We start from the raw sequence: 21,524 nt of genomic DNA, 5'->3' as shown, positions 1-21,524 counted from the left end.
CATCCACTGTTTGAAGCGAGATAACATTCTCAATACTTTTGCATTGCACAGCGTGGCTGGACACTTGGACAACCACTAAGGCGTAGCGAGACACCCGCCTTGAACAAGCACAGTGCGACGAGACATCCACTGTTTGAAGCGAGATAACATTCTCAATACTTTTGCATTGCACAGCGTGGCTGGACACTTGGACATCCACTAAGGCATGGCAAGACACCCGCCTTCAACAAGCACAGTGCGACGAGACATCCACTGTTTGAAGCGAGATAACATTCTTAATACTTTTGCATTGCACAGTGCGACGAGACATCCACTGTTTGAAGCGAGATAACATTCTCAATACTTTTGCATTGCACAGCGTGGCTGGACACTTGGACAACCACTAAGGCGTGGCGAGACACCCGCCTTGAACAAGCACAGTGCGACGAGACATCCACTGTTTGAAGCGAGATAATATTCTCAATACTTTTGCATTGCACAGCGTGGCTGGACACTTGGACAACCACTAAGGCGTGGCGAGACACCCGCCTTCAACAAGCACAGTGCGACGAGACATCCACTGTTCGAAGCGAGATAACATTCTCAATACTTTTGCATTGCACAGTGTGGATGGACACTTGGACATCCACTAAGGCGTGGCGAGACACCCGCCTTGAACAAGCACAGTGCGACGAGACATCCACTGTTTGAAGCGAGATAACATTCTCAATACTTTTGCATTGCACAGCGTGGCTGGACACTTGGACATCCACTAAGGTGTGGCGAGACACCCGCCTTGAACAAGCACAGTGCGACGAGACATCCACTGTTTGAAGCGAGATAACATTCTCAATACTTTTGCATTGCACAGCGTGGCTGGACACTTGGACAACCACTAAGGCGTGGCGAGACACCCGCCTTGAACAAGCACAGTGCGACGAGACATCCACTGTTTGAAGCGAGATAACATTCTCAATACTTTTGCATTGCACAGTGCGACGAGACATCCACTGTTTGAAGCGAGATAACATTCTCAATACTTTTGCATTGCACAGTGCGACGAGACATCCACTGTTTGAAGCGAGATAACATTCTCAATACTTTTGCATTGCACAGCGTGGCTGGACACTTGGACAACCACTAAGGCGTAGCGAGACACCCGCCTTGAACAAGCACAGTGCGACGAGACATCCACTGTTTGAAGCGAGATAACATTCTCAATACTTTTGCATTGCACAGCGTGGCTGGACACTTGGACATCCACTAAGGCATGGCAAGACACCCGCCTTCAACAAGCACAGTGCGACGAGACATCCACTGTTTGAAGCGAGATAACATTCTCAATACTTTTGCATTGCACAGTGCGACGAGACATCCACTGTTTGAAGCGAGATAACATTCTCAATACTTTTGCATTGCACAGCGTGGCTGGACACTTGGACAACCACTAAGGCGTGGCGAGACACCCGCCTTGAACAAGCACAGTGCGACGAGACATCCACTGTTTGAAGCGAGATAATATTCTCAATACTTTTGCATTGCACAGCGTGGCTGGACACTTGGACAACCACTAAGGCGTGGCGAGACACCCGCCTTCAACAAGCACAGTGCGACGAGACATCCACTGTTCGAAGCGAGATAACATTCTCAATACTTTTGCATTGCACAGTGTGGATGGACACTTGGACATCCACTAAGGCGTGGCGAGACACCCGCCTTGAACAAGCACAGTGCGACGAGACATCCACTGTTTGAAGCGAGATAACATTCTCAATACTTTTGCATTGCACAGCGTGGCTGGACACTTGGACATCCACTAAGGTGTGGCGAGACACCCGCCTTGAACAAGCACAGTGCGACGAGACATCCACTGTTTGAAGCGAGATAACATTCTCAATACTTTTGCATTGCACAGCGTGGCTGGACACTTGGACAACCACTAAGGCGTGGCGAGACACCCGCCTTGAACAAGCACAGTGCGACGAGACATCCACTGTTTGAAGCGAGATAACATTCTCAATACTTTTGCATTGCACAGTGCGACGAGACATCCACTGTTTGAAGCGAGATAACATTCTCAATACTTTTGCATTGCACAGCGTGGCTGGACACTTGGACATCCACTAAGGTGTGGCGAGACACCCGCCTTGAACAAGCACAGTGCGACGAGACATCCACTGTTTGAAGCGAGATAACATTCTCAATACTTTTGCATTGCACAGTGTGGCTGGACACTTGGACATCCACTAAGGCATGGCAAGACACCCGCCTTGAACAAGCACAGTGCGACGAGACATCCACTGTTCGAAGCGAGATAACATTCTCAATACTTTTGCATTGCACAGTGTGGCTGGACACTTGGACAACCACTAAGGCGTGGCGAGACACCCGCCTTGAACAAGCACAGTGCGACGAGACATCCACTGTTCGAAGCGAGATAACATTCTCAATACTTTTGCATTGCACAGCGTGGCTGGACACTTGGACAACCACTAAGGCGTGGCGAGACACCCGCCTTGAACAAGCACAGTGCGACGAGACATCCACTGTTTGAAGCGAGATAACATTCTCAATACTTTTGCATTGCACAGTGTGGCTGGACACTTGGACAACCACTAAGGCGTGGCGAGTCACTCGCCTTGAACAAGCACAGTGCGACGAGACATCAATTGTTAAAAGCGAATACGATTATCCAAGATTCACCGGAATGGAAACCATCCTACGACCAGGGAAGAGCGCAGTCCAGTTTGATTTACTTCATGCTGACCGAAGCTACAACAGCGGAAATCGAGGAAGTTTGCGGTTATGCAGCAAATTTCGATAGCTATTGGTCGGAATCCAACTAATAATCTGCATCTGAGAACCTTTATCGAAAATCCTGATATTCCGCGCTTGCCGTAAGTACCCAGTATTTACTACAAATATTACTCCACCTTATATTTTGTGTCTTTGAACAGCGCCGGAGTCCTTTACGAAAAATTTGGCAACGGTGGCACGCGGTGCTGGTTTGTTGATCAAGACGGTCAAAAACTTCGGCATCATGCGTAACGTGCCGCGGATTGGTGCTTGATGCCCGTCACCTGAGACGAGGGGGGAATTATTATAGCCCACGGCAAGGCTGTGTTGCTCAAAAGGTGGACCGATACTCAACGTTTTTCAGTTACGAGCTAACGGCGCTTCCATCAGCGATTTCAAGTGGTAAGTTAGCAATTATTCCAACCATTATCAATCAATTAAAAATTTTTTTTGTCATTTCTAGGCCAAAATTAATCATCGAAGGTGCATGTGCATGTTCCTAGGCGTATTGATCAGCCCAAGGACATTTTGTGATGGTCACATTTTCATTGGTGGGTATCTTTTTATTAATATATTTTATGACTAATTCTATTGATTGAGACATATCCTATTTTCCATAAATTGACGAAAGGATGCTACAGATGAATGCATAAGCGTTGGTGAGCGAACACCCATTTGTTTTTAGACGCTCTCAGAGGCCGGATACCTTCACTTACCACCAGATGTCGGTCGGAAAAATGTAATTATCTACCGCCTTTAATCTGCCGGAGAAAGGAGACTAGCTGTTTCTGAGTAACCATAAGTTCAACATCGAGTCGAAGATTCCATACCTGCCAGAGTAGTGAGATTGGCCGCAGTGCATCGAATGAATTTTCTGGATATATCCCAAGAGTTAAACTACGCAACATGATTTGGCAGCCGACTTTATGCTTAAGCTGCATAAGCGTTCTGAATGATACGTCGCAAGCGTTAATGGTAAAGGGAGGTGAGCAATTTTTTTAACTTTCTTTTAAATTTGTTACCTCATCCATCCAAATTTCTTATTTTGAAGTAGATGTGTTCAAATGATGATAAGCTTAAAATTAAATTTTATTTAATTCTTGATTTTTTTTTTTACTTTTACGTTCTAAATTCGAATCTTTATTCAAATTGTGTTTTTATAATGACATTGCATTTAAAATTCATTAGTTTTAAGTAAATAAAACCAATCTTTGATAACTGATGAAAATAATATGCCAAACAAAAACTAATTTAAGATATATTTATTCTCCTAACCTATCGCCTAATTTTCCTTTAAATCCTTTTCGGCTTTCTAAACATACATAGCTGTTTAAATGCAACAAAAAAAGATTGAATTATTTATGAAATGTCAATAATAATAATGCTTTTGCTTGGTTATTTCTAGATAACAATCGTACGGGTGGTGAAAATCAACTATCCCGATATGGAACTACAACGCTGCACGGGGAAAAGACTACATCACATTTGTATAAAATGCGATGATTCCACGGCGATTGTTTGATTCTATGCTCGCCAAATTTCGCGCGAACACAAACGATTGCTGGCGATTACAGTACCAGCAACAAAAAAAACCATTTTCCACCCCGTCTGGGGCTGAGTAAATGACCTGAAATTTGTACAAACTGCACCATACACCATGCCATAGACAACACAAATGGCGTGTGCAAATTCGATGATTCCAAGACGATTGTTTGATCTATGCTCGCCCACACACGATACAAACGTATTTAGCGCGAACACAAACGATGGCTGGCGATAACAGTAATAACAAAAAACCACCGCCACCCCTACTGGGGCTGAGTAAATTTCCTGAATATTGTACAAACAGCACCATACACTATGCCACAGAGGGTGGTTTGTACAAAATATTTCGATCCAGACTGATTTTACTCAAACCGTTTGCGCGCTCATTCAAGCAGTGCCATACCTCCTGCTAGTGAATTAGTGGTTCATGGTTCATGAAAAATTTATTTGTTCAAAAAATTTTTTGATTGTTATGACACTAATCTTAGTTTTAATTACTCATACTATTACATTCGATTACCATTCGAATTTGGATTTCTCCAATTGTTCGCTAAACTTAACATTATGAAACGAATTCAAATCCATACGCGGAATACAAATTCAATTTACATTTAATAATTCATAATTTGGATCAAAAAACCAGCATCTAAATAGAATTCAAATTTAAATGCAGACTCACAATTCAGAATCACAGTTCAAATTAAAAAATCATCATTCAGTTCGAAATGATATTAAAATAATAATATCATATTCAAATCTGATTTTGGAATTGTAATTCACAGTTGTGAATTCAAATTCTGGTTTAAGATTCAAAATGTATATATTTCTGATAAAAAATAGAATAATTGAGGCCCTCAGGATCAGAGGGGTGCAAGTGCCAAAATCATCAGTTTTGAGTTTAGTATACATAACGGTGCAAAACTCAGATTTTTTCTATAATTTATTAACACTTGTTTGATTGAATTAAAACTGCTCGGTTTCGAAAAATATATGAGAACTCGAGCACCTTCCCAACTTTGAACCGCGTTTTCTCGAAACTATCATTTAGACACATGTACCCCTTTGATCCCAAGCGCTTCAATTTGAATTCAGAATTTACCTCTACATATTATAATGTCATGGGGTTAATTCATGAGATTTTATGATTTTATACTAAAATGAACGGGTTTTAAATTACAGATTCTCTTTTTAGAATTATATTTTTGGTTCCTATCTTTTCTAGTTGTAGCTGCAGAATCAGATTCAAATGATTTTTAAATAGTGTAATCTAATCGAATCCGTTGACAATTTCAATAGATTACTTATTCTAATTTTGTGTCAATATCAGTTGCCCAACCTATAACGGGTTTTGATGAACGGAGCTTTAAGCTCGCGGGGATAGAGAGGCTACTTTGTACGTCTCGCAAGTCTCAATCAAGCTTTGCAGTCCGGATTTATAATGTTTCGGACAGATATCACATGCTCGCGTATGTCGGCAATGTTGCGGGCAGTAAACTGAAACTGTACAGCGATCACTTATGCAACATGTTGTCATATAGTCTGTACATCTGTAAATCTTCAGTCTCGTCGGGGTGAATGATGCTCGTTTGCCCCTGGTCCGCTGTATGGCCGTAAATTGCCACTGCTACTCCTTTCCCTAGATAATACTACTAGGCTTCGGGTGGCTAGTGGCAATGGTGGTTACAGTTGAGGCTCATTTTTGGTGCGGCCGACGACCGCGCAGTTAGAACAGGTGTGTCTGACTGTGTTGTTGTGGCTTGCTAACAACTCCTAACGGAGGCAAAATTACAACAACAATTTTTTTTTCAAAAAGCTGGATTTTCATGGAAAGTAAAATTGAAACATCAGATAATCTAATCGTATGTTTTAATCCACTATTTTCAATTTCGTATATTTTAAAATTTTCTATGTTAATTTTTAGTCTGTTTAATGGACTTTGGTTGAAACGGGTCGAAACAAGTAGAAATGGATTGACAGTTGATCATCTGTCTCTTTCCGATTGACTTCGACCGATTTGTACCAGGTCGAAACGAATCCTGCTGCCGAGCTGGATTGGTTTCGACTAGTTTCCACTTGCTCCATTGAACAACGACCCAACTTGTTTCGACCAAAACATTGGCTCGTTGAACATCTATCACTTGACCGATACCAGTTGAAACCGATTTTTACCAACGGTTGAACGAAGCTTTTGGTCATTTGACATTAAACTTGATTTGAAAATGCATTAAAAAAAAATTATCATCGACATCTGTAAAGTTTTAAAATATTCTATCGCTAGAATACTAGCTCTTGGTTGAAAGCGATTAACTGCTTTAACGATTTAAGGGTTTCCACATCACAGTGTTCCACATTACAGCATAAAGTAGCATAAAGTAGGCATCGTTTGTGTTAACTGACATTCTATGCAATCCTACTTGAATGGCAGCTGCTTATTTTAATTCTAAATGATTATGATTTTATGTTGAGATATTTCGTTTTAATGAAATGGTTTGAGGTTCAGACCCGTATCTTTATATAGATTCGGTGCTCAGATAGAGATTTTAGATTTCTTTCAGCTCCCAGTTATAATTTTGCTACTAGATAAAAATAATTTGTTGCGATTCCAAATCTTTCTATCGAAACAAAATTGTTTTTGTCGCTAACAAGAACACATTTTGTTGCTTTTTATATGCTTTTAGGGCTGTCCCAACGGTAGATGCAAAACACGGTTTTCGACCACGCTAAAACATTTCGGCTGGCACCGGTGTTGTAAATTGCTGTTTTAGCACAGTTATCGATTTCAAAATTCCCAACAGTTATACGCCTTTGTTCCAAATTCATGCAAATTTGGAACAGGATTTCAAAATATACGACAGACCGATTTAGTTCACGGTGAGAAAATTTTGGCCAACAATGATTTCTTTCACACATGTTTGGGTAACATTGGGTGTGATAATAATTTCTTTTTGAGATATTATTTGATTTTTTTTTTCGCTTCAACCACCCTATACGTAACATAAATTGAGAATAGATGTTTATAAAAACCATATCAAGTAGAAATAATAGATGGCACATTATTCTCGATTTAATATAATTAAATAAAAAGCTTTTCATTTGGGCTCAACGAATTAGTGAATCCAGTCAGCGTTCTAAAATTTGAAAAAAAAATAAACGAAAAGAAAATTTTAATACTTTTTCGATGAGGTAAAATAAATGTTTATTGTTTGTTCTATAATTTTTGTTTTATTTGAGATATTGAGAGATTTTTAGTTTCGTATGGATTGCTCGGAGTTTTCGTCAATATTTTTATTTATTTATTTTTCTGTATCCATACATAAATTTACAAATAGTGAAGCAAGTTTTTGTCAAACAAAAATGTCGACAAATCAAAGGGAAATTTCCTTTGACTTTGGGATAAACATTTCTCGTTTCCTTTATCAATGTCAGCAATAACTTGAAAAAAAAATTGCTTTTTCATTTCATTTTAACAAAACCTTATTCCATTGATTCAAAGCAATTTGATTGAATTAATTGAAGAATTGTTTCAATTGACCTTTTTTCCTCGTTGTGTAGTCATATTTGCTTTTAAATTAGTGAAATCCTGGTAGAATAGTTGAAATAATTATTCTGTCAAAAAGAATATTCGTAGAATTAATTTTAAGACAATCAACCGTGAAACTCAAAACTTATGCAATTTTTCCAATAAAATGGGTTTTTTCTTCTCAATTATTGAGTGTCTGCAATGGAAGTGTTTCCGTTTTAAATTTGCTCCTACACCGGTGGGGAGTGGGTGTTTTAGCCGATTCTAAAATTTTAAATTGTGCTAAAACTGGTATACTTAAAACCAATATTTACGCCTGAACCGTTGCAGGTGCTCTTAGTAAGGCTTTTTCTAACATTTCAATTTTAGTTTTTCGATTAAAGGATACCTGTTTGAGGATTTCATCGACAAAGTACCTTCACTAGAGCCTAAAATACGTAATTATGGTTCGATTTTCTTTCACATAATTAAGGTTTTGAATTACTCACATTTCGACATTTCAACTAAGGTTTACAAAATACTTAAATTCCTTTTCACTTCAATTCGTAAAAAAAACTTTTTTTTTTAATTGTCATTTAGTCATCGTAGCATTAGCAGTTTAATTCGTGCTAAGCAATACATTCAGTTGAAGCAATACATTCAGTTGAAGATGTGAAAATAAACAACCCTCGAATAAAAAGGATAAATTTGAGTACGGCTGCCGAACTTAGTATTGAGTATGCCTCTCAGAACTTAGTTTGGCGATTGCCCAGTCAAACTCAAAGTTGAGGGCTGCCACTGAAGTGCTGTTTTGAACCAAAACTACTTAATTTTGAGTTTAAAAAAAGGAGCGTGTACGTGTACGTGTACGAGTGTGTAATTCGGTGATTACGGAAAACAATCTTCTCAACACAATCGATTTGTTTGCGCGTCTGGCCATCCACCCGAGGGCCCCGGAAGGTTTGGTACATCTTATCGAAATGCTTCGCTCGATAAGAATCGAAGGTGATGGATCAAGAAAGAAACACCGGAATCGTCCACTCGGGAGACTTCCGCCGTAAGCAGTAGCGGTACCGCGACGAAGGAAATCAAACGTGGAAAACGGGAACGGGAAGAAGCAGCCGCCGAACAGAAGCTCGAGAAAGAAGCCGAGAAACGGCGAGAAAAATCGATCAGAGGTGTTATTTTATTTTTGTCCGAATAAGAGCTGTTCGATAACTTGTTTTTTTTTTATATTTCAGCTGCTCTAACTGCAGCAGCGGCCGACGAATACGAGCTGCAGGCTGTCACGGAGCGCGAGTCGCGAGCCTTGCAGAGCAAACGAGATCGCAGCGAACGGGATTCCCATACCTGCATCCTGCACTGAAATACCGGTGTATATTTTCGATTCTGGAGGGCAGTCGAAGAGCAGTTTTGGAACAGAAAATTACTCCGGTAGTAGAACGGAGTGGATCTGTTACAGTGCTCAAACAGGAACAAAATCTCCGTAATTCGGAAACCATGGAAGGAAAACCGGTTCAAGTGCTGGAAACCGGAGACGACCACACGTTTGTGTTAAACGAAAATGCACTGAACGAAATATTGTTTAGGAATAGGTTCCGGACCGAACTGTGTTGTATCGGTAGCCGGTGATCTTCGAAAGGGCGAAAGTTTTCTGAATTTGTGGCTGCGCTAATGTACTCAAAGTACGGATGTCATTATGTTGCCTCAGCCTGATTGGATGACGGAAACAAGCCGCTAACCCGATTTTTGTGGCGCGGTAGAAGTGAACGGGACACAACCGGTATACTTATGTGGTCGGATATTTTTCTGCACGACATGCCGAAAGGAGGAAAGTTGGCAATTCTGCTCATGGAGCCACGGGGTGCCTTCGAAAGCCCAAGCACATCACGGGATTGTGCTTCAGTTTTTGCGTAGAGTACTGTCCATAGAGATCTTCTGACTAAATAATTAGAATTGTAGATACGCTAAACTCTCTTCTATTACAGCTATCCCTGAAAATGGACGTCTAGCGTTTACAAAGGCGAAAACAATGGCAAAAATTGTTCCAGAGACTTCAGTTTCTAGCCGAAGACTGGTACGAAGCTGGTGCATTAGGAGAATTTCACGGAAATTGTATGCTTTCTCATGCCACACCCCGGCTTAACCGTGGCTACGAATCAAACATTCGTTGGCTGACATTACCCCAGAGTTGAAAAAATCTCAAGGAGCTGGTTCCCATGTTGTTAGTCCCACAGAACCTCATTGTCAAAGATATCAATGGTCAGAACTTGAGATTTAGTTCAATATTTCAAATCATACATCCATTTACAAGGGAAACGATCTGCCCGAACCCAAAGTATGCTCGTTGCAACGGCTAAAGCAAATAATCTCACGGCAGTGGCGGCTGCTGAAGAAATCTATGTCCAGTTTGTGGAAGATGTTTGCGGTGAAGCAAAACCTTACCTGAACTCAAACCATCTGGATTCAGAACATAATCACATCAAGAAGAAGTTTTACATCACTCTGGCTAACCTAAGATGGAAGGAGAGAAGTTTTCCGAAAAATACCGTGAAAAGTTGGAACTGGACTCCAATGACGCATCCACCACGTTCCGGGCGCGTAACGAAAGCAAAAACAGCCGAACAGATTGGTGCAATACTAAACTAAAAAGTCATCGCAACGACAATTACTTGGCAAGTAACGATCTGTTGTACCTGTCCCTTGGATCCAACTACTGCGTCGAGGAGTATGCCGACCGCCTGCCGAGTATCCATAATATGTTGCAAGAATACCAAATCCACTCGAACGTTGTTTTTTTTTTCCAGACAAACCAATGTTCTACCATGCCATTAGCGTAAGTTGAATCTTGTTTAATTTATAGAGACAATATTCATAATTATTGTTTTCCAACAGCAAAAGTACGATCAGCTTCGGATGGTGGATCAAAACTCGGAAAACTTTCAAACTCCCAGAAAATGGCAAAATATCTGGAAGCCACCTGTTTCGAAATGTATCGAATCCATGCGACCGCTGCATCCGCCCAAGATTTGGGAAGACATAAGCCCCCAGTTCTTGGTTACCTTCTGGTCCCTGAAAATGTGTGATCTGCAAGTTCATATTGAGAGTTATCAGAAGGAAATAAACAAGCTAAAGCAGCTGACCAAGTCATCAATGGGTTCCAAAGAACAAAATGCATCGAAGAACAAGAAGGAACAGGAGCGCCACAATTCTCTGATCGATAAGTCACAGGACGAGAGAAAGAAACATCAGGAACACGTCGACAAGATCATGCATCGACTGACGAGCGAGATGATTCCTGGTGCCTATCCCGAGTCTGCAGCTTTGTCTGTTCTCGCGGTGCAGACTCACAGCCTTGGATGCGTTGAACTTTGCCACACAGCCTTGAAGACGGTCAATTTGTTTACCTTCCTATGCTACTATCGAATATTCTGCAACACCACTTACTCCCGAAAACGAAGCCACACATTACGGGAGATTCCTGTGCGCTATGTTGGAGATGGTTATGCGATGACATGCCGATTAGAGCACATTCAGTCGCGAGTGCTGCAATTATCCAGGCTAAGTAACAAAATTCCGCGTGAGCAATCAAGCAAACGAAATCTATCGTCACGTTTGCCACAAGTGGCATGACAAAATTACCGAAGCGATGGTGTTTTGCTTAGATTCCAAGGTTTACATACATATTTGCATTTAGCTGATTATTCTTATGCGAGTTTTGCCAAGCTTCCCGGTACTTGCCAAGCTGACTCAGATAATTGCAAAAAAGTTGAAAAGTTGAAATGAGAGGTATGTTCTTTTATCTCTTTCGCTTTTTGTAAACTACAAAATTGCATGTATCGGCAGCACCAAATTGTTGGCCAGTGAAGCTAAAGGTTGAGACGAATTAAAAGTCAGATATGGAGACAAAATCATTCTGAGCTGGAGGAACTCTTGTACCAATTCTACACTACAGCTCACAGCAACCGCTGTGTTATTCTAAAATTTGAACACTTCAATCGGTGAACGCTGGACCGCTTCGTCCAAGACTGTGACAGGTAACCGGAACAAGAACAATCAACTTTTACTTGCAGTTTTACTTGCTGTTATAGATCTAAAAGGTAAGTTTATTTCAATCAATATTAATCAGAAGTTTTATGCTTTACGCATCCTGAACCGCAAGGCAGAAATATTTTACTTAGTACATGAAAAGAAAACTTTTTCTTAGCGTTATTCGAGATCTTGGGTTCTATTTTTGTTTCCTAATAAAAAAAATATGTTTATTCTTTGAATTTGTATAGCTTAAAGGTTTCTTTACATTCCGACATAAGTGATGAAAACATTTTTCAAGAAAGCAATATGTGTTTGCAGAATCAGAATTTAGATTCAGTATTCAGATTCCAAATAAGATACATATTTATGATTTTGATACAGAATTCAAATTCAGATTTTTGAAGCAGTTTTCAGAACCCATATTCAGAATTCTGATTCGGAATTCAGAATCAACATTCAGCTTCAGTATTCAGATTCAAAATTTAAATTCAGAACACAGATTCAGGATTCAGATTTAGAACCCATGTTCAGAATCTAGATTGAGAATAAAATTGAATTTGGTTCCTGCAATTGTTTGCTTTTTACTCTGTTAACGCATTAGGAAGCCAGACAGAATCAAAATTCATATTAAGAATTTAATTCATATTTACAATTTAGAATCGGCATTGAAAATTCAAAACTCCAATTTGATGCAGACTTATAATTCAGAGTCACAGTTAAAATTCAAAAATCATCATTCTGTTCCGAATTTATAGTCAAATGCATGATTTGAATTCCAAATTTAGCGCTGATGTGGTCTAGTGGATAGGCTGGCGCGAGTCTGGTAACCCAGGCGTACTGGGTTCGATTCCCGGTATCGGCAAGAAAAACTTTTGGGATCGTATCCCATAATAGTTGCCGACAAGTAAGATTTGTTTCCATATATAACTTACTTTATACCTATAACTAAATATTCCAGAGGGAATGCATCTGTGGTTAATCTCAAGAGACTAATGCAAGCGGAGTGGATTGCCAACCATTGTAGGTCTCTGAAGGTTGGATGCCTTCCCTCGACGAACCATCGGCCGTGGAAGCCTGAGAAGCAATTCGAAGGCCAAGCCACACAGACATAGGCTGAACCTTGCTACCGATGGGGGAACCATACATACATACATACATACATACACAAATGCATGTTTTGATTTTTAAATGCATTTCAGTCATTCAGCATCAAAATTAAAATTTCGATTATCCGAATTTCCCCTCTTTGGTAATTTTTGAAATTTTAAAGTCGATTTTTGACAAAAACAGTTTTTCGAAAAAAACACCACTTTGGTTGATTTTCATGAGCAAAAAGTGGTTTCTCGTATTTCTCGTATCGAATCAAGTATTAGATTTGCCCTTTTGAAATGTTACGTGAGATTTGCAAACATCTTCAATCACCTACTCTTTCAAGCAAAAGCATGAATACATGCTAGAGCGAAAGCTATTTTATTTGGGAAGCAAGAAGGAGATAACACCGAAACAAACCAAGGTATAGAAAATCGCATCGACTTTGAGAAAACGGAGTCTGGCGTGCGGAAAGGAAAATAAAAACAACAAAACAAATCTTGTTAAGTTGGCAGCTCCACCTGCATAACCTAATTAAACAGTTGGTATTTTCTAGCCGTGCTCCACCGATTGGCCACCAGTTACGAGCTGTTCGAAATTGAAAAAAAAACAGCCAGACAGGCAATTGCCCAAAGTCTACAGAAAAGGCGTTGAAACCGTGAGTATTTCTTGGAACCAAAGTTATATTTATTCCTGAACGGAAACTCTTTTTCTGACAGGACCCCTTTTTTGATCAAGCTCTCGAGATTCACCAGTGACCACCTTGTGCACTTCCGGTTCCGATATCCGAGAGGGCAACTCGCCACTTCCCTGTTGACTGAAATCACATTCAGACGCCGCTACCTAGTGCTTCGGCGGACAAGCAGCCAACCAAGGAAAGCAAGTTTCGGCGCCCTCTTCCGGAGCACATGTTCGTGCCGATCTAAAGGGGTGAGTCATTCGAAAACCTTCCGAAGTCCAATAGGGCCACCGCCTACCATCAGCTGAGGACACATTTGCCGGTTTTTTTTCGTGTCTACTGGTGGTCAAAGACGTTTTTCGAAGTCCATTTTGTGGGATTAGCCAACTGCAGGACAGTTTCGTTTCCCTAGGATCGATGCGGTGGTTCGGAGTACGAGAAGGGGTCACCGGTGCGGAAATACCCTCTCAATCGCTTGGCCAACAGATGACAAGAGAATGGAGCACCAGAGAAAGTCCACAGAATGGACAGGAACATCGAACGTCCTTCGGACGCGCTGAAGTGCGCGGAATTGCAGCTGTTGTCAGCTATATCACGCGTGCTCAAAGTGAATGGTGGTGTCCAGTGTCAATGCATGAAAGCAGTGTGGAGGACTGGATAGGTCTGTCGTACTCAACGGCGGAAGTAACAGCCCACCCGATGTGGGAGGATGATACGGTGCGGCGAAGGGATTGGGCGAGGCTCAAGCAAGGTCTGCCAGCACCTAATAAACGCCTGGAAGGTATGCAACCGGAGAGCCGAAGCATCTAAGCAGAACCAAATGTAAGTCGCTAACTTTTATTAATATTTGGGGAGAAAATGGCACCTATCGATTGAAGTTAATCAACACTTATGTTCGCAAAAGCTTGTTGATATTATTTTGTGGCACCGACCAAACCAACCGTTGTTACACATCATTTCTAATTTTTTCAACGTGAACATATATTTATGTCAGCAGTAAAATAAGATGATTTATAATCGGAAGATAAAGATGAACTTAAGATTTCATGTAATATTTAATTTGATATAACACTCGGTATGATACATTGTAAAATTAGCACATACATTGCTCATATCATGCAATCTCAAAAAGGTTTAAGAATTTAGATTTGGGTTTTTAATAACATGAAACCATTTAACATTACATTATCAAGCATGAAATTCAAACTCAATTTAAAGAAACTTATTTTATCGTGTTATTTCGTTTTCGTGTTTTTCGTTTTCGTGTTTTTTCGCGCAAAATCTAACGGCCGCATTTTTGGATAGAAAAGTGCATCCACGCGATCTGAATCTGATTTGGTCTGTGTATTATTCCAAGGCTTAAACCTGATCAACGAAAGTGCATTAAGTATCAATTACAAACGGCAGTGGCTGGAGAAACTCGTGCTCCAATTCTACACCACATCAAGCAGTGCATGCTGGACCGCTTCGTCTAAGACTGAGCCATTGGTAACCGGAACAAAAAAGACCAGTCAACTTTCAGTTGTTTTCGACTTGCTGATACAGTTTCAAACGGTAAGTTTTATTGAATTTTAATCAACAGTTCTATGTTCAACGCATTCCGAACCGCGGTACAGAAAGATTATACATAGAACATAAAAAGAAGAAAAATTCTTCTAACACTTATTAGTAATAATTTTATTATATGTGAAATTAACACAAAATATTATAAACTTCTGAATCGAAGCAATCGGAAGATTCCCTTTAATTAAACCACGGTATAAGAAAAGCTCAGATATTGCTATTTCAATCCAAAACGAAGTAAGTTACTTTTGAAATACCGGTAGATACCGGTATTTCAAAAGTAAGTTCAGATGAACTTTTCTTATACTGTGCTTGAATTAAAAAGAATCTTTCGATTGCTTTCATTCAGTATAATTATTCAACCCTGTAGGCTCATATCATATATTAGAAACATGTTGATTATTGATTCATTTTAAGAAGCTTTTTCATAATTTTATGGCACTTGTTCATCATGACAGTTAGAAAGAAATCAACTTTAAGGTCGAGAATTTCTTTCAAATCTCAATCAATTAAGCCACACATCAAGTTCTTCAGTTTGTCTGTAATTTGTTATCAGTCTCATACAACTTTACCTTTATTGGTCCAGATGGTTTGAAATGTAACAATCATCTAAACTACAGCTAAGTGTGTAGAATTAAATATTTTATTTAAGAGTTTAAATATATTTGTGCGTTTACATTACGTCGTTTTTTTATAACTACGTTGAATGTATTGTTCCAAACATTTGCAGCTTATATTAGATACGTCAATTTACAAGAATTTTTAGTAACGTCATACAATGAGAATAGCGATTCTTAGTGTAATTCTTTTACATTAGGTTTGTTCAAAGATTTTGTTGATTTCTACCAATATCAATCAACCAAAATCTTCCCCAGTTCCAAAGAGATTATTATTTTCGTACAGTTTCGATCCGAAACAACTTATTGTTAGCACTCTTATAATACTGTTAATATAAAATTGGTCGTTCACTACGAAATGCAATACTTTGAATTTTTTCTACAAATATTTTTAATTTGATTTGTGAATATTGTTTGGAACGGATAGCTTATCGGTTGCTTTATTATCTAAATAAAAGTTAGCTATTTTGTTTTTTTACCATTTTCAAAAAGCCAAAAATGAAGCGAAACTAAAATAGGTGAATAAAAAATTGTTGAGAATCAGTTTGCAGTTTCAGATTCAGATTTAGATTCAGTATTCAGATTCAAAATTAGGTTTAGGATTAACTTTCAGATTTCAAATTCAGAATTTAGATGCAGATTTCAGATTAGATAAGATTCAGAACTCATATTCAGAATTCAGATTCGGAATTCATAATAAGCGTTCGGGTTCTGAATTTGAATTCAGAGTTCAAATTCAAAACTCAGATTCTGGATCCAGATTCAGAACAAAATCGATGTTGTTATTTTTGCAATTTTTTGCTTAACTTAACACTGTGAAACGGAATTCAAATTATATGCAGACTCACTGTTTAAATTCAAAACTCATCGTTAAGTCATTCATATACAAGATTCAAATTCAGATTTTAGATTTGAAATTCAAATTCGCTAATTCAATTTAAGGTTACAGTGTGTAAATACTTATGCAAATATGAAATAGTTAGCCTTTACTTCTAAGTAAGGTTTAAAATAAAAATACTCTCAAAGGCATTGAATTTTTTGCTTCTAGCTCTTGACTTAGTTCAAATTCAAAAATTATCATTAAGCCTCGAATTAATATTTAAATGCAAGATCCAAATTCCAAATGAATCGAAAAATTTTAAGTTTGAGCTCTATGAGGCACCCCTAAACCAAGTCCGATTGAGATTTTACACAGGTCAGTTTTTTGGACCAATCTACTAAATGTATTTAGTCGATCATCGAAATTCGACATGAACCAATAGGCTGCCACCCCTAGATCACATATTATGAAGTCACATAACTGATTTCAAAACTTCGATTTGGTACATAATTACATGGAAACATGTAACATTATATCACCAGGCATGTAATTCAAACTCAATTCAAGGAAATTTATTTTTTCGTGTTGTTTACATTGAATATTGCAGATTTTTTTTTCCGCGAAATCGAACGGCCGCATTTTTGGAAAGTGCATCCACGCGTTTCGAGCGAAATAATAAACCCGAGAAGTCAAGAAGGTAGAGTACAAAGCTTTTCGTCAGGTTACAGATCCACCGTTCTATACAGTATCAAGATAACCAGAATCTGATTTGGTCAGTGTACTGATCGCAAGAGTGGCTGGAGGAACCCGTGTACCAATTCTACACCACAGCACACAACAACCGCCACTGTTCTACTTTAATAGTTCTGGAATTTTCTGTAATTCTAAAATTTAACACAACTGGTGCATGCTGGACTGCTTCATCTAAGGCTGTGCTATAGGTAACCGGAAGAAAAAAAAAAAAACTTTCACTTGCAGTTGTACTTGCTGATATAGTTTAAAACGGTAAGTTTTTTTTTTTTCAATATTAATCAGCAGTTTTATACTCTATGCGTCCTGAAGCGAATGGCAGGATAATTTTACTTGGAACATAAAAAGAAAACATTTTCTTTCACGTTTTCAATAACGAACACTTTACAGGAATACTGTTGAAGCTTCAAGATTTAAAGCAATTGTTATGATTATCATGACTATATATTTTGTATGGTTACATTACGTCGTTTTAATGTAACCATACAAAATATATAGTCATGATAACTAATTTAAAAGTATTGTTCCAAATATTTACAGCATCTATTCTGTCAATTTATTAGGATTTTTATTTCCGACATGGAATTTGTTGAAATTTTGTTGATTAATACCAATATCAAAGAACGAAGTTCTTCCCCAGTTTCAAAGGAATCATTCAGAGGGCATCTATTTTCGTTTAGTTTCGAAACAACTTAATACCATGACTCAAATAATACTACTTGCGCACTTCGAATTGCAATATGAGATCATGAGTGCTGTTATTCTTTAACAACAACCAATATGTTTATTCTTTGAATTTGTGTTGACCAATATTTTGATTCTTTTCATAATTATTGTTTGGAATGGATAGCTTATCGGTTGCTCTATTATCTAAATTATAGGTCAGCTGTCTTATTTTTTACAATTTCTAAAAAGTCACAAACGAAGCGAATCGAAAAGAACTTTTTCAAGAGTTTAATTTTATTTCAGGTGTATGTACAACATGAACACTCTACGAGGCTATTTGAAAAAGTCAGTATCTGAAACAAAGCCTTCTTTTGAAAAAAATGAAGAAGATAAAACTCGAACTGGGTCAGAAACTGATCAACCGAAAATTGATGCGAGCAAACCTAAGAAACGTAGCGTTCGAGCTACCAAAAAATCTCTGGATGACAGCAACAAATCAAACCAAGATTTGAAGACAACTAAAACACCTAAGAAGAAAAAAAGAAATGTTTCAATTGATTCGATTCCGGATGAATTTTTTGATATTACTTTTACGCAAGAACAAACAGACTAAATGTCTTTTCATATTTAAAAAATCTTTTTATTTCAATCAAAACCAATGTTAAGCGTAAAGATGAGAGTTTGAGATAAAATCAAATAAAAATAACTGACACAAAATCAATATTTTAACACAATTTTCATTGTCTTTTAAAAGAAATCATTCCAATTACTAAACGAATTCTTTTGGATGGGCTCTTCTATACATTTACTTTTTTTTAACATTTCCATGATTATGTATCGTATTAAGACAGTAATGTACACATGTACTTTGTTTCGTAGTTAGATCAGGAACAATGGTTGCTTATATATAAATAACTTTTTGAGATTTTGTCTTGGACACTTGGTCATCCACTTAGGCGTGGCGAGACACCCGCCTTGAACAAGCACAGTGCGACGAGACATCCACAGTCCACTGTGCAGGTGAGCAATTTTTTTTACCTACCTTTACATTTAAATTTGTAACCATTCAAGACTTATCAAAATTTCTTATTTTAAAGTAGATGTCTTCAAATGATGATAAGCTTGAAATTAAAATTAATTTAATTCTTGATTTTTTTTTACTTTTTTGTTGTAAATTCGAATCTTTAGTCAGATTGTGTTTTTATAATGATATGGCGTTTAAAAGTCAGTTTTGATTAAATAAAATCAATATTTGATAATTGATGAAAATAACATGCCAAACAAAAAACAAATTTTGGATCAATTTATTCCCCTAGCCTATCACCTAATTTTCCTTTCAATCCTCGGCTTCCCATACATAGCTTAAATGGTACAAAAAAGATTCAATTGTTTATGAAATGTCAATAAAATAATGGTTTTTATTGATTGTTTCTAGATAACAATCGTACAGTTGCTGAAAATAAGCGATCCCGATAAGGAACTACACCGCTACACGGGTAATAGACTTTTGACATTTGATTTCTCCAATTGTTCGCTTAACTAAACATTGTGAAACGAATTCAAATCCATACGCGGAATACAAGTTCAATTTACATTTTATAATTCCTAATTTGGGTTCAAAAAACCAGCATCTAAATAGAATTCAAATTTAAATGCAGACTCACAATTCAGAATCACAGTTCAAATTAAAAAATCATCATTCAGTTCAAAATAATATTAAAGTAATAATATCAGATTCAAATCTGATTTTGGAATTGTAATTCGAAGTTGTGAATTCAAATTCTGGTTTAAGATTCCAAATGTACATATTTCTGATAAAAAATAGAATAATTGAGGCCCTCAGGATCAGAGGGGTGCAAGTGCCAAAATCATCAGTTTTGAGTTAAGTTTACCTAACGGTGCAAAACTCAGATTTTTTATAATTTTTTAACACTTGTTTGAGTGAATTAAAACTGCTCGAATTCGAAAAATATATGAGAACCCGAGCACCTTCCCAACTTTGAAGCGCGTTTTTCGAAACTGTCATTTAGGCACCTCTACCCCTCTGATCCCAAGCGCCTCAATTTGAATTTAGAATTTACCTCTACATATTATAATGTCATGGGGTTAATTCATGAGATTTTATGATTTTATACTAAAATGAACGGGTTTCAAATTACAGATTCTGTTTTTAGAATTATATTTTTGTTTCCTATCTTTTCTAGTTGTAGCTGCAGAATCAGATTCAAATGATTTTCAAATGGTGCAGTCTAATCGAATCCGTTGATAATTTCAATAGATTACTTATTTTAATTTTGTGTCAATATCAGTTGCCCAATCTATAACAGGTTTTGATGAACGGAGCTTTAAGCTCGCGGGGATAGAGAGGCTACTTTGTACGTCTCGCAAGTCTCAATCAAGCTTTGCAGTCCTGATTTATAATGTTTCGGACAGATATCACATGCTCGCGTATGTCGGCAATGTTGCGGGCAGTAAGCTGAAACTGTACAGCGATCACTTATGCAACATGTTGTCATATAGTCTGTACATCTGTAAATCTCTAGTCTCGTCGGGGTGAATGATGCTCGTTTGCCCCTGGTCCGCTGTATGGCCGTAAATTGCCACTGCTACTCCTTTCCCTAGTTAATACTTACTAGGCTTCGGGTGGCTGGTGGTAATGGTGGTTACAGTTGAGGCTCATTTTTGGTGCGGCCGACGACCGCGCAGTTAGAACAGGTGTGTCTGACTGTGTTGTTGTGGCTTGCTAACAACTCCTAACGGAGGCAAAATTAGAAAGAATTAGAATATTCCATCTGGATGCGGTCCGGGTGGATGCTCAATGGTGCCTTGATGACGATTGATGCGTGATCACGCTGCCAGGGATTCACAGGTTGATGAGAGTTCAGGATGCCGCGTCGCGATTTGGCGTGGCTAGGCAGGCTGTCTGCTGGCAGTAAAGAAACGACTGCATGACTCTGATGAAATGCTGGACGACCTAATCCATTTGCCCTTTGGATTGAGTTGTGTAGTGTGTGGCGGGAGTTTGATATAATATCATGAGAGGATTATTCTCTAACATTGTTACAACAGAAACAACTTTCTAAGAGCGCAATTTCCGTTCAAAGTAACATTTGCATTAGTCGTTGAAATCGTATGTTGTTATAAACTGTTTTATATTTACATACCTACATTTTAAAAATTTCTTTGTAGATTTCATACATCATTGAATTGGAAAGTCAAAACCGTTTTGTTTATATAACCATTCGAATTTTTTGCTGCATGAACATACATTTTTATCGGCAGTATGATAAGAGGGTTTGTAATCAGGAACAAAGCTCAGTTTCAAAATTTAATTTCAGATAACAGATTCAGGATTCAGATTTAGTATTCATGTTCAGAATCTAGATTCAGAATAAAATAAAACTTGTTTACTGCAATTGTTTGCTTCTTACTTCTTACTCTGTTAAAGAATTTAATTCATATTTACAATTTAGAATCGGGATTCAAAAT

The 21,524-nt window shown here is 38.1% G+C and overlaps 1 protein-coding gene and 1 long non-coding RNA gene across 3 annotated transcripts in view; one reads left to right on the top strand and one right to left on the bottom strand.

The window, feature by feature from the left end:
• The window catches only part of LOC129750505 (calcium release-activated calcium channel protein 1), a 114,235-nt gene that overhangs the window by 38,986 nt on the left and 53,725 nt on the right, over positions 1 to 21,524 (bottom strand). The window lies entirely within an intron of this gene.
• On the top strand, positions 2,577 to 3,329 carry LOC129750507 (uncharacterized). Its single transcript, XR_008738389.1, has 3 exons — positions 2,577 to 2,876; positions 2,937 to 3,177; positions 3,239 to 3,329. It is a non-coding gene; the product is annotated as an uncharacterized LOC129750507 (long non-coding RNA).

This window comes from Uranotaenia lowii, chromosome 3 (assembly GCF_029784155.1).
Source record: "Uranotaenia lowii strain MFRU-FL chromosome 3, ASM2978415v1, whole genome shotgun sequence".
Classification (NCBI taxonomy): domain Eukaryota; kingdom Metazoa; phylum Arthropoda; class Insecta; order Diptera; family Culicidae; genus Uranotaenia; species Uranotaenia lowii.
Note: the sequence above shows the minus strand (reverse complement) of the source record. Positions and strands in the feature narration are given on the sequence as shown.